General features: G+C 40.2%; 1 pseudogene; it reads right to left on the bottom strand.

Annotated features, from left to right (window-relative positions):
* LOC111972648 (inactive dipeptidyl peptidase 10-like) overlaps positions 1–15433 on the bottom strand; it is a 362938-nt pseudogene that overhangs the window by 23689 nt on the left and 323816 nt on the right.

Below are 15433 nucleotides of genomic sequence, written 5' to 3'. Positions count from 1 at the left end.
CAGTAAGCAGCAACATAACAGTTAACAGCGCAGTAGTAACAGTAGCCGTAGCATTAGCCGTAATAGTAACAAGTAACAGAAAGAGTTCCTTAACAGTAACAATAGCAGTAACAGTACTGTAGCAGTACGAGCCCAAATAACAGTAACAGTAGCAGCAGCGAGTAGCAAGTACAGTAAGAGTAGCAGTAAGAGTAGAGTAGCAGTAACAGTACAGTAACAGTACAAGTAACAAGTACCATAGCAGTAACAGATAGCCGTAAACAGTAAGCAGTAACAGTAAGTGATAGCAGTGTAGAGTAGTGTAGGCAGTAACAGGTAGCCGTAACAGAAAAATAACAGTAGCTAGTAGCAGTACAGGAACATAACAAGTAGACAATACCAGTGACAGTAGCGTAACAGATAACAATAGAGCAGTGAACAGTGACAGTGACAGTGCAGTGGCCAGTACAATAACAATAACAGTAGGCAGTAGTAGTAACAGTAACAGTAAGCAGCAACATTACAGTAGCGTAGCATTATCCGTAGTAGTAACGTAACAGTCATAAGAGTATCCGTAACAGTAACAGTAGCCAGACAGTAGACCGTAGCAGTAACGAGCCGTAGCAGAACCAGTAGCAGTAACCAGTAACAGTAAGGAGTTATCCGTAACAGTAACAGTAGCAGTAACAGTAGCCGTAGCCATAACCAGTAACAGTAGCAAAGTAAGCAAAGTAAGCATAAACAGTAAGAAGAGCAGTTAGAGAATTAATAGCAGTAACAGTAGCCGTTAACAGTAGTATAACAGTAATGAATAGCAGTTAGCCCGTACAGTAAAGTAGCAGTAACAGTAGCGTAACACTAACAGTAGCAGTAAGCATAACAGTAGCAGTAACAGTAGCGTAGCAGTAACAGTAAGCCGTAGCTTTGTAAACGTAGCAGTAACAGTAACAGTAGCACGTAAACGTAGTAACAGTAGCAGTGCAGTGGAATAGCAAAAAGTAACAGTACAAGTAAACAGTAGCATAACAGTAACAGTAGCCAGTAACAGTGACCAATAGCAGTAACAGTACGTAACAGTAAACAAAAACATAACAGTAACAGTAACAGGGACAGTGACATGGGGAGATAAACCATGTGTATGTGGACTAATAAAATTGATTTGAATTTGATTTGACAGTGACAGTGACAAGTAACATTAACAGTAGCAGTAACGTAACCGTAGCAGTAACCAGTAACAAGTAACAGTGACAGTGACAGAAGTAGCAGTAACAGTAACAGTACAAGACAGTGACGTGACAGTAACATAACATGACAGTAGCAAGTAACAGTAACGTAAACAAGTAGCAGTAACAGCTAACAGTGACAGTGACGAGTAATCAATACGACATAACAAAGTTGAACAGTAGCAGTAACAGTAACGTAGCGATGACAGGACACAAGTGACAAGTAACATTAACAATAACAGTGACAGTAGGACAGTTAACAAGTAACAGAGCCGTACACTAGTAGCAGTACACAGTGACAGTGACATAACAATAACAATAACTAACAGTAGCATATAGCATGTAACAGTGACAGTGACAAGTACCAGTTGACTCAGTTAACAATAACAATAACAAGTGACAGTAAGCAGTAACTCAGTAACAGGTGCAAGTAACATGCAGTGACAAGTGACAGTAACAATAACAATCACACAGCTGACCATTATGCAGTAACAGTACAGTAAACCCGCTAGTTATCAGTAACAGTACAGAAACAGTCATAGCAGGACAGGTGATTGTGCAGCAGGACAGCCATGACGATGACGTTACAGATCAATCCAGTCAGCAGAAAGTGATCTGAATTGCAGCCCGATCAGCTGAGAGTAAAAGGCCAAAGATAAAAGGATTAGCGATCTGAGGGGAAGTTCCTGATTAAGCATTCCTCTCTTATTTCCCTGTTAGTGATTACTAACAGCTGCCAACACCTAAGTTCAATGAACGGCCAAAGTGTTACTGGAAAGGCTATGGTTAAGGGTGCAGGCAGCCGGCTTAAGTAAATGATTAGGTGGATCACTGCTGGTGAGGTGACTCTGAAAATTGCAAGTGAATACGCCTAACCAGTTTAACAATAATGTTCATAGTACATGCAGTCATGTAACAATCATGATTAGCTAGCTGGCTACACCACTACCTCATTGAAAGCAAGTCAAGAATGGGTTCCAAGGCAGTCAAGGACTAGAGAACAAGAACTTCAATAAATAATTGATTTGGATAAATAATGTATGAATGGAGGCAACTGTGGTATTGTCAAGTCAGAATTATAACGTTAACCGTTTTTATGGAGGACAGCAGAGCTAACGACTTAGATAAGCACACAGTGAGGCTTATTTAACCCCCGCAATGCTTAACCAAACCAAAGCTAGGCAGAAGCACAGGGAAAATAATTTGTGTACTTTTTAATAGGCTATGACAAGTCTATGTATATAGCAGTTCTGCAGTACTGTTGACAGTATTCAATCTGAAGATGTATGGTTTTTAAAGGACAGAAATGCATCAGAAAGGCATTGAAGTTCAGACATCATAAGGCTATAATTGTGTATGATTTCTGTCTTGATGATGTCTTTTCCCCAGTCTGATTAAGTACCTGTCTTGTCCACTCTTTCTAAGTGAGTCCTGTGCGCTTGTGCATGTAGAGGAACTAGAATATACATCGTGTCCCTGTGGGTATTACTGTATCTTCAGTGATGAGGTCCTAACATAACAGATAGACACATTTGTAAGAAAGAAACAGAAACCGCTCTGTTTATACAACCTATCTAGCAGCTAACGGAGGTTACTGATATAACCCCGGTTTCATAGGAACCAAGCCGCAATTATTTTTGATTTCAGTTTTTTCGACCCATTCATAGGAACAGTTTGAACGCTCCTCACACTGAGACCGACAGCCTATCTGACACTACAGTGGGGATTTTAGTGTTCAATGTAACTATGTTTGGGCAGTGTTGTGTGTGTTGTGTGTGTGTTGTGTAGGTGGGTGTGTGTGTGTTGTGTGTGTGTGTGTGTGTGTGTGTGTGTTGACTCACTGTGTGATGTGTGTGGTGTGTGTGTGTTGTATATTGGTTGTCTTGGGTAAGATATGGAGATAAAATATAAACAGAGAGTACCCAACACACTATCTCTCTCCATCAGTTATTAGTGTGTGGTTTTTTGTGTGTGTTGTGTTGTGGCTGTGTGTGTGGCGTTGGTTCTGTGTGTGTGTGTGCGTGTCTTGTGGTGGTAGAGTTTCTAGAAGATAGTAAGGAGTGCATTTATATATGCATATTTCCTTACGTGTGTCTGGGTAGAATAATGTATGCATGTTCTGCACGTTCATGTACCAGTTGTGCGTGTTTCCTTATAATAATAGCGTATATGTTGTTTGTCTGTTGCTTCCTGGCCTTGATTAAATTAATTAAGTGCAGGTTTGCTGGTATATTTGACTGCATATTGTTAGTTATGTCGTGTGTAGTCGTGAGCTGTTTATATAAATATCTGTTCTTTAGTGCTGTGCATATAAATTATGGTGTGGTTGTGTGTGTGTGTGTGTGTGTGTGTGTGTTAGTTGTGTGTGTTGTGTTGCTGTGTGTGTGTGTGTGTGTGTGAACTGTGTGTGTTTGTGTGTGGTGTGGCGTGTGTAGTGTGGTGTGGGCTGTGTAGTAGTAATGCCGTGGTTTAGTGTAATGGTGTTTCGGCTCATTACTCTCGTAATTTTAGTTGTTACTGCTGCTCAACAGAGATTGGCCCAGACAGGAGCAATAAACACATCACTGCATTGGCCGAGTTACAGCTGCCTTTAGAGTTTTCCAACAATCAATAGAGTAGTGACAGGACACCTGACCTCCCCTCACCCCTGGGTTAACTGAACCATCTATTCATCACCAGTATGAACAATGAGACACCACACACAACACATTAACTGTAGACAAAACAGGGTAGGTTAACGCCATTAACTGTATAGATGAGTAGTTAACACACAGCGGAGGGGGTGTTTTATACACACATTGGAAAGCCAAAAAGATCATCAAATTTATCTTTATTTTCATAGTTTCCCTTCCTCGTACTTCTGCAGGTATCTCCTCTAGATCGTGTTCGTTGTTCAACTGCTATCTAAACTCCATCCTTAGGACGCGTAACTCCCCCTGCTGTGTCCAGGTGTCCTGCTCCATCCAAGATATTTCCGTCCCAATGTCCAGATCCTTTTCCGTTCCAGTATTTCGTACCCAGGTCCATTCCCCATTACGCGCCGTTCCCTCCTATCAACGCGGGGCTGTTGTCCTGTTGTGGTATCTGTCACGAACGTCGTAGTGAGGAGAACAAGCGCAGCGTGATGTGAATACATCTTTTTAATGAAACGAAAGAATAAAACTAAACTAAACAAAATAACAAACGAAGTGACGCTAATGAATAACGTGCAGACATGCAACAACATAGACAATACCCACAAACCAAACTGGTAAATGGCAACCTAAATAGATCCCCAATCAGACAACGATAAACAGCTGCCTCTGATTGGGAACCAATCCAGGCCACCATAGACTCCTATGCTGCTAGAACACACACACTAGACATACAAAAACCCTAGACAGACAAAAACACACATACCACCCTGTCACACCCTGACCTAACCAAAATAATTAAGAAAACAAAGAACTAAAGGTCAGGGCGTGACACCAATGAGTTCCACCAGGCTGTAGTGGAGCGGGTCGAGAGTTTCAAGTTCCTTGGTGTCCACATCACCAACGAACTATCATGGTCCAAACATACCAAGACAGTCGTGAAGAGGGCACGACAAAACCTTTTTCCCCTCAGGAGACTGAAAAGACTTGGCATGGGCCCCCAGATCCTCAAAAGGTTCTACAGCTGCACCATCGAGAGCATCCTGKCCAGTTGCATCACTGCATGGTATGGCAACTGCTCAGCATCTGAACGCTACAGAGGGTAGTGCGAACGGCCCAGTACATCACTGGGGCCAAGCTTCCTGCCATCCAGGATCTATATAATAGGCGGTGTCAGAGGAAAGCTCATACAATTGTCAGAGACTCCAGTCACCCAAGTTACAGACTGTTTTCTCTGCTACCGCATGGCAAGCGGTACCGGAGCGCCAAGTCTAGGACCAAAAGGCTCCTCAACAGCTTCTATCCCCAAGCCATTAGACTGCTGAACAATTCATAAAAATCGCCTTTGACCCAACCTCTTGTAAACTGCTGTAACACTCTGTTTGTTTGTTACCTATGCAAAGTCACTTCGCCCCCACCTACATGTAGAGGTTACCTCAACTAGCCTGTACCCCTGCACACTGACTTGGTACCGGTGCCCCCTGTATATAGCCTCGTTATTGTTATTCTTATTGTGTTACATTTTATTATTACTTTTTATTTTAGTCTACTTGGTAAATATTTTCTTCTTCTTGAACTGCACTGTTGGTTAAGGGCTTGTAAGTAAGCATTTCACAGTAAAGTCTACACTTGTAGATGTGGCAAATAAAGTTTGATGACAAAATATTTAAGTACCTTTGAACAGTAGTAGGTGCCAGGCACACCGGTTTGTGTCAAGAACTGCAACGCTCCTGGGTTTTCACACTCAACAGTANATTGTGTCTTCCCTGTAAAACATTTTAAAAATCAGAAATGATGGCTGGATTCACAAGATCTGTATCTTTCATCTGGTGTCTTGGACTTGTGATTTAATGATATTTAGATGCTWGTATTTACTTGTGACGCTATGCTAGGCTATGCTAGTCAGCTTTTTTACTGTGGGGGGTGCTCCCGGATCCGGGATTGGGAGGAACTAGAAGTTAACTAGGGGTCAGAATGACAGATTTTTACCTTGTCAGCTCGTGGATTCGATCTAGCAGCTAGAGGTCGACCGATTATGATTTTTCTATACCGATACCGATTATTGGTGGATCAAAAAAAGCATATACCGATTAATCGGCCGATTTCTAAATAAATATATATATTTGTAATAATGACAATTACAACAATTCTGAATGAACACTTTTATTTTAACTTAATATAATACATAAAGTATATTTAGTTTCAAATAAATAATGAAACATGCTCAAATTGGTTTAAATAATGCAAAAACACAGTGTGGAGAAGAAAAAGTGCAATATGTGCCATGTAAAAAAGCTAACGTTTAAGTTCCCTGGTTAGAAAATACTATTGAAGTCAGAAGTTTACATACACCGTAGCCAAATACATTTAAACTCAGTTTTTCACAATTCCTGACATTTAATCCTAGTAAAAATTCCCTGTCTAAGGTCAGTTAGGATCGTCACTTTATTTTAAGAATGAGAAATGTCAGAATAATAGTACAGAGAATTATTTATTTATTCTTTTATTTCTTTCATAACATTCCCAGGGGGTCAAAAGTTTACATACACTCAATTAGTATTTGGTAGCATTGCCTTTAAATTGTTTAACTTGTGTCAAAAGTTTCGGGTGGCCTTCCACAAGCTTCCCACAATAAGTTAGGTGAATTGTGGCCCATTCAAACAGTTATATTTTTGTTTCATCAGACTAGAGGACATTTCTCCAAAAAGTATGATCTTTGTCCCCATGTGCAGTTGCAAACCGTAGTTTGGCATTTTTTTATGGTGGTTTTGGAGCAGTGGCTTCTTCCTTGCTGAGCGGCCTTTCAGGTTATGTCGATATAGGACTCGTTTTACTGTGGATATAGATACTTTTGTACCTGTTTCCTCCAGCATCTTCACAAGGTCCTTTGCTGTTGTTCTGGGAGTGATTTGCCCTTTTTCGCACCAAAGTATGTTCATCTCTAGGAGACAGAACACGTCTCCTTCCTGAGCGGAATGACTGCTGCGTGGTCCCATGGTGTTTACACTTGCGTACTATTGTTTGTACAGATGTACGTGGTACCTTCAGGCATTTGGAAATTGCTCCCAAGGATGAACCAGGTTTGTGGAGGTCTACAATGTGGAGTTCTTGGCTGATTTCTTTTGATTTTCCCATGATGTCAAGCAAAGATGCACTGAGTTTGAAGGTCGGCCTTGAAATACATCCACAGGTACTCCTCCAATTGACTCAAATTATGTCAATTAGCCTATCAGAAGCTTCTAAAGCCATGACATAATTTTCTGGAATTTTCCAAGCTGTTTAAAGGCACAGTCAACTTAGTTTATGTAAACTTCTGACCCACTGGAATTGTGATACTTTGAATTATAAGTGAAATAATCTGTCTGTAAACAATTGTTGGCAAAATTACTTTTGTCATGCACAAAGTAGATGTCCTAAACGACTTGCCAAAACTACTGTTTGTTAAACAAGAAATTTGTGGAGTGGTTGAAAAATGAGTTTTAATGACTCCAACCTAAGTGTATGTAAACTTCCGACTTCAACTGTATGAAAGCTGGCGGTTCAATATTCCCAGTTCTTCAATATTCCCAGTTAAGAAGTTTTAGGTTGTAGTTATTATAGGAATTATGATGCGTCGACTATTTCTCTCTATACCATTTTTATTTCATATACATTTGACTATTGGATGTTCTAATAGGCACTATAGTATTGCCAGCCTAATCTCAGGAGTGGATATGCTTGAAGTCGTAAACAGCGCTGTGATTCAAGCATTGCTAAGAGCTGCTGGCAAACGTAGTAAAGTTTGAATGAATGCTTACGAGCCTGCTGCTGCCTACCACCGCTCAGTCAGACTGCTCTATTAAATTTTAAATCATAGACTTAATTATAATATAATAAACACAGAAATACGAGCCTTTGGTCATTAATACGGTCAAATCCGGAAACTATCCTTTCGAAAACAAAACGTTTATTCTTTCAGTGAAATACGGAACCTTTCCGTATTTTATCGAACAGGTGACAACCCTAAGTCTAAATATTTCTGTTACATTGCACAACCTTCAATGTTGTCATAATTATGTAAAATTCTGGCAAATTAGTTCGCAACGAGCCATGCGGCCCAAACTGTTGCATATGCCCTGACTCTGCATGCAATGAATGCAAGAGAAGTGACACAATTTCCCTAGTTAATATTGCCTGCAAACATGAATTTCTTTTAACTAACTATGCAGGTTAAATAATATATACCTCTGTGTATTGATTTTAAGACAGGCATTGATGTTTATGGTTAGGTACATTCGTGCAACGATTGTGCTTTTTTCGCAAATGCGCTTTTGTTAAATCATCACCCGTTTGGCGAAGTAGGCTGTGATTCAATGATAACTTAACAGGCACCGCATTGATTATATGCAACGCAGGACAAGCTAATTAACCTAGTAATATCATCAACCATGTGTAGTTAACTAGTGATTATGTGAAGATTGATGTTTTTTTACAAGACAAGTTTAATGCTAGCTAGCAACTTACTTTGGCTCCGTGCTGCACTCGCGTAACAGGTGGTCAGCCTGACACGCAGTTTCCTCATGGAATGCAATGTAATCGGCCATAATCAGCATCCAAAAATGCTGATTACCAATTGTTATGAAAACTTAAAATCGGCCCTATTTAATCGGCCATGCCGATTAATCGGTCAACCTCTACTAGCAACCATTCGGTTACTGGCCCAACGCTCTAACCACTAGGCTACCTGCCGCCCCGCATTTGTCTACTATTTGCCTACTGATTGTCTACTAATTGGTTGATGTCATWGGAAACATTTATCTTCCTCTATCTTTTTTACTACAAAACATAGAAATGTGCCATTTTCACATATGGTGATGTTGGGGGTGGTGCTGGAGATGATGAATATGAAATGAAACAATTTATAAATGTTACTTTAAGACATAAAAGTGCATAAGTAGCCAGTGAGATCTTATGATACTCTGTGGTTTAATCTTCAGTCGTTTTTGGTCTCTCTCTGTGGCTCAGGTGTTGCAATGTTTCATTTCAATGTACAATTTGAACAATATCCTAATTCCTTATTGAGGAATTTCTTACAAATAAGACCATCGCCTCCATAAATGGTTCCCCATGTGAGAAGAATCCCCTACTCAGGTATCKACCCTTCTGTCACCTCTCCTTTCCTACCCTTCCATCTATTGATGTGATTCTGGAACCAATCAAAGATTGGGATGGCCAAAAGCCCTGTTAGACCCAAMTGATGATATGCAGGTCTATGACACCACAGATTGTGAGGCCTATTTCATAACATGAGAAAGACTGTTTGTGCGTAATACATATAAGTAAGTGACAAGAACATGAAATCATAATAGATGACTGTCTTTAAAATCTTGCATCTAACTTGTCGAGAACACTTTACATTAAACATATTAAAGCAGTCATTAAGCCTGTCATAAAAGTCATCATAAAAGGTCATAAAGGTTAATAACAACAAATATTTTACAGTCAAGCTTCTACTCACCATATAGTTTCCAGTCTGTGACTGGGGACATTGCTACGGAACATTTTAACAGGCTGTCTGTTGATTTGAGCATCATTAATGTAATATAGGCACCATAGCCCTGGAAGATATTAAAAAAACAAGTAACCAAAAAAAAAAGATAGTTTTATTTGTTAAATGTTATATCATGGGGCACAGCCAGCAAATAAAGTAAAAGTTTATAATAACATGTTGAGTATGTGTGTCTCCTAAAGTCATTCAAATCAACTTGAGACGACCAAGCTGGAGCCTCTGTGAGAGAATCTGTCAATAGAATCTTACCCTCCCAAATACTCCTATCCGTGTACGATCAATGTACGGGAATGTCAACATGTATCTGAAATAAACAATATTGAGGAGATGCCCAAGTTACAAAGTATGATATCATAGAATGGAATACAGTAATATGAATACAGTTCCTAAAGATGTTTAAAGTTGTTTGCCAAATTCAGTTAAATAGAAAACGTAAGCAAATTCTTAAATTGGCATGTATTCTAAGGTTAATGACTTATTGAATTAAATTATAATGAAATTAGACTCAATGGGAAAGGATCAAACTAGTACATACTCCACAGCTGCGATTTGATCCTGCACCTCTACTGTCCCCAAACGTTGGTGGACCTCATGTAGAACCCTCTGGCCCAGGAAGCCACTCCCTCTGCCGTCTAGACGAGCCACAATGATGTTATCCGAGCTGACCAGAACCGAGTCCCAGTCCAGAATGAATCGGTCGCTCACAGCCTGGCCACCGGGGGAGCCATCGCTGAATTTAAAGATACAAATGACAGAATAAAACAGTGCTTGAGGCAGTCCTTATATGGGCATCATAAAGACAGTCTGGCTCTCATGATGGGGTCCGCACCAACCATAAAAMAATTTAAAAAACAGTGTGCACAGACACTGAAGGAGATACGTACACTACCAGTAGCAGGCCATATTGACGTGATTCAGAAAAGTCTGGTGGGTAGGAGATCTTCAAAGGCAGATCTGAGCAGAGAAAGCAGCCATTAGCAATAACCTGTAATAAAAATGTAAGTAGCGAAAATGACCCGTCTTACCAAAATGTTCCATCTGGATTGTTCTGAAGTCCGTCATTTGAATCCTCTTGATCTTCAAAGCTGCCTTCAGTAAAGAGTTGTTCTCAAGGATGTAGTAATCTATGTTGAGAGAAAAAGTTGCATACGTTCTAGAAGTGTCCACAACGCGGGCCACAGTAGTGTAGTAGAAGGTACACATGCACCTTATCAATTATGAAGTACAATAGAGAAATCATGCACAAAGTAGCCTACACAAGAGCAAAACACGTAAAATAATTGGCTAATCCAATCACGTGAATAAATGCAAACGTTACATTTAAAAAACGGCCAGCAAAGTAATAATGTGCACGTGAACAGCAGATGTGTCACGTTCCTGACCTGTTTTCCTTTGTCTTGTATTTATTTTAGTTGGTCAGGGCGTGAYTTGGGTGGGTTGGTCTATGGTRGATTTTCTATGTTGGGATTTGGTGTTCGGCCTGGTATGATTCTCAATCAGAGACAGCTGTCAATCGTTGTCCCTGATTGAGAATCATACTTAGGCAGCCTGGGTTTCACTTGTGTTTTGTGGGTGTRTGTTCCTGTGGAGGTTTTGTTGCCACACAGGACGGTTTCGGTTTTGTCACGTTGGTTGTTTTTGTATTTTGAAGTGTTTTGTTGACTTTCATTAAAAGAATGAACACTAACCACTCTGCGTTTTGGTCCACACCTTCTGTCAGCGAGGACAGCCGTAACAAGATGAAATGGCTCTGATTGGCTGGTCATTCAGAACATTACTTAGGTTCAATCAAAGATTTTTGATAGGTGGCGCCTTGGCTGTGCATAAAAGTAAAAAGGATATCTTGAGATATCTTAAAGTTTTTTTTGTCTTTCTCACATACTGACACCAAACATTTGAAGTGCGCTCCTCGTAACAATTGTTGTGAAACGGAAGTTAAAGACATGGTAGAGCGCGCAGACTCATTTTTGGCATGTCTGGAGCAGGTAAAGTGTCGCGTGCTGGTGTTGAGCCAGGGTGATGCCGCTGCACTGACTTCTTTTACAGACATGGTATGCTAATTAGAGGGACAAAGTGGACGCACAGAAACCACTCTCTCTCCCTCTCCCCCCTCCCTCTCTATCCATCTCTCTCTCTCTGTCTTTGATGTTTGTTGAAAATGCATTTTGATTGAAACACCGTAGGCCTACATACTGAGATGTACTGTACMGCTAAAATGTTGACATGAAACTCGAAATGACCAAAACTACGCAAATGTATTTGGTAAATATTATATATGTTTAATATCATAACAGTTGTGGTGTTTAAATGTTAGACAAGTATGAATATCATATGAAGTCAAATGTGTTAAAACTACCTAAACTCCTTGAGTACATCTTGGTATATTCATGCATTAGGCCTACTGCATGTTCTGTAATTCCATCGCAAAATATTTTATCTTCTCCCATTATCCAACTTGCTATCCAACTTTATCGATTTGTTATACAATGGGCAGACTGAAGCTTATTAGCATTAGAATGTAGCACAGTCACTGAACCCATTTTTACACTTAGGGCTCTGATCTATTATTTTCACAATTTCAATTTCAGCACAGTTGCAGGCTTCCAGCAACTGAATTAACTAGGCCAGCCTAGTTCAGATTGGTTCTGTAGTGTAAAGAGAGGTACTGTAGGAACAGAACATGGGAACACAATGGTGGRTTACACACTGCAGSACTAAARTGACACTGAGCCATGCCAAGCCAAGTCCAGACGAGTTGGCCTGGATATGCATCCACCATAATGGCTTGAACCCCGCCATAAAGGTCAATGTGAAAAAAATATCCAGACCAGCACAGTACACCTGAGCGTGACGAACAGTTGAAGTCGGAAGTTTACGTACACCTCAGCCAAATACATTTAAACTCAGTTTTTCACAATTCCTGACATTTAATCCTAGTAAAAGTTCCCTGTCTAAGGTCAGTTAGGACCGCCACTTAATTTTAAGAATGTAAAATGTCAGAATAATAGTAGAGAATGATTTATTTCAGCTTTTAATTCTTGTCGTCATATTCCCCAGTGGGTCAAGAAGTTAACAATACACCATAATTAAGTATTTGGTAGCAATTGCCTTTAAATTGTTTAACTTCTGGAGGGCAGGGGGCACTATTTCACTTTCGGAAAAATAGCATGCCAAAATACAACTGCTTGCTACTCATCTCCCAAGAATATAAGATATGCATATTAGTAAGTAGACGGATAGAAAACACTCTGAAGTTTTCTAAAACTGTTTGAATCATATCTGTGAGAATAACAGAACTCTATGTAGCAGGCAAAACCCTGAGGACAAACCATTCAGAATATGTATTTTTTGATGTCACTGTCTTTCAATGAGATTTTCTATAGAAACACCAGATTCTAATGGACTTGCTTGCAGTCCTACCGCTTCCACTGGATGTCACCAGTCCTGTGAAATTCGGTGAGTTATTCCTTTGTTAATGAAGAAGTAGGCGCTAACGTACAATAGCACCATGAAAGTACATTTTTGAAGAGAGTACGTTACGAAAAAAGTTGCAGTCAGTTATTGTTTCTTTTGTATGACTACAATCATCCCGTCTTCCAAAATTGATCAAATTATTAACGTTTTAAAAATACCTAACTTGTATTACAAAAAGTAGTTTGAAAATGTTTGGTAAAGATTACATGTACTTTTGATAATATTTTGTAGTGACTGGCAAATGTGAAGCTGTAGTTTTTTCCTAGGAATGAAACGGTGCCAAATAAATTGACATTTGGATAATATATCGCGGAATTAAATCGACCAAAAGGACCATTTGTGAGATCGTTTATGGACAATTGGAAGTGCAACAAAAGAATTTCGTCAATAGGTAAGGCAATGATTTATATTATTTCTCCCTTACGTATGATGTTGTGCTTGCAGTGTGAATATGCTACTCTCTTTGTATGTTGTGCTATCACTCAGATAATAGCATCTTATGCTTCTGCCGAAAAGCCTTTTTGAACATCTGCTGTGCTCGATCTCACAACGAGTGTAGCTTTAATTGGTATTTTACATGTGTGATTTATGTAAGTTCGATTTTTATCATTTTATTTAATTTGGCGCGCGCTGTATTCCCTGGCTATTGCCGGTGGACGTTTGCGTCCCACCTGCCCCAGAGCAGGTTAAACTTGGGTCAAACGTTTCAGGTAGCCTTCCACAAGCCCTTCCCACAATAAGTTTGGGTGAATTTTGTCCATTCCTCCTGACAGAGCTGGTGTAACTGAGTCAGGTTTATAGGCCTCCTTGCTCACACATGCCTTTTCAGTTACAGCCCAAAAAGTTTCTATAGGATTGAGGTCAGGGCTTTGTGATGCCACTCAATACCTTGACTTTGTTTCCTTCAGCCATTTTCCATAACTTTGGAAGTATGCTTGGGTCATTGTCCATTTGGAAGAACCATTTGCAAACAAGCTTTAACTTCTTGACTGATGTCTGGAGATGTTGCTTACACATATATCCACAATAAATTTTCCTTCTTCATGAAGCCATCTATTTTGAGAAGTGCACCAGTCTCTCCTGCAGCAAAGCACCCCACAACATGATGCTGCCACCCCTGTGCTTCACGGTTGGGATGGTGTTCTTCGGCTTGCAAGCCTCCCCCTTTTTCCTCCAAACATAACAATGGTCATTATGGCCAAACAGTTCTATTTTTGTTTCATCAGACCAGAGGACATTTCTCCCAAAACTACGATCTTTGTCCCTTTGTGCAATTGCAAACCGTAGTCTGGATTTTTTATGGCGGTTTTGGAGCAGTGGCTTCTTCCTTGCTGAGCGACCTTTCAGGTTATGTCGATATAGGACTCGTTTTACTGTGTATATAGATACTTTTGTACCTGTTTCCTCCAGCATTTTCACAAGGTTTTTGCTGTTTTTCTGGGATTAATGTTCACTTTTCGCAAAAAAGTAAGTTCATCTCTAGTAGACAGAACGCGTCTCCTTCCTGAGCGGCATGATGGCTGCGTGGTCTCATGGTGTTTTTACTTGCATACTATCGTTTGTACATATGAACGTGGTACCTTCAGGTGTTTGAAAATTGCTCCCAAGGATGAACCAGACTTGTGAAGGTCTACCATTTTTTTCTGAACTCTTGGCTGATTTCTTTTGATTTTCCCATGATGTCAAGCAAAGAGGCACTGAGTTTSAAGGTAGGCCTTGAAATACATCCACAGGTACACCTCCAATTGACTCAAATGATATCAATTAGCCTATCAGAAGCTTCTAAAGCCYTGACATAATTTTCTGGAATTTTCTAAGCTGTTTAAAGGCACAGTGAACTTTGTGTATGTAAACTTCTGACCCACTGGAATTGTTACACAGTCGTGGCCAAAAGTTTTGAGAATGTCACAAATATTAATTTTCACAAAGTCTGCTGCCTCAGTTTGTATGATGGCAATTTGCATATACTCCAGAATGTTACGAAGAGTGATCCGACGTATTGCAATTAATTGCAAAGTCCCTCTTTGCCATGGAAATGAACCGAATCTCCCAAAAATATTTCCACTGCATTTCAGCCCTGCCACAAAAGGACCAGCTGACAACATGTCAGTGATTCTCTCGTTAACACAGGTGTGAGTGTTGACGAGGACAAGGCTGGAGATCACTCTGTCATGCTGATTGAGTTTGAGTAACAGACTGGAAGCTTCAAAAGGAGGGTGGTGCTTGGAATCATTGTTCMTCCTCTGTCAAACATGGTTACCTGCAAGGAAACACATGCTGTCATCATTYCTTTGCACAAAAAGGGRTTCACAGGCAAGGATATTGCTGCCAGTAAGATTGCACCTAAATCAAACATTTATCGAATCATCAAGAACTTCAAGGAGAGCGGTTCAATTGTTGTGAAGAAGGCTTCAGGGTGCCCAAGAAAGTCCAGCAAGCGCCAGGACCGTCTCCTAAAGTTGATTCAGCTGTGGGATCGGGGCACCACCAGTACAGAGCTTGCTCAGGAATGGCAGCAGGCAGGTGTGAGTGCATCTGCACGCACAGTGAGGTAAAGACTTTTGGAGGATGGCCTG

This window comes from Salvelinus sp. IW2-2015, linkage group LG2 (genome assembly GCF_002910315.2).
Source record: "Salvelinus sp. IW2-2015 linkage group LG2, ASM291031v2, whole genome shotgun sequence".
Classification (NCBI taxonomy): Eukaryota; Metazoa; Chordata; class Actinopteri; order Salmoniformes; family Salmonidae; genus Salvelinus; species Salvelinus sp. IW2-2015.
The sequence above is the reverse complement of the archived record's forward strand: the minus strand, read 5'-3'. Positions and strand labels throughout refer to the sequence as shown.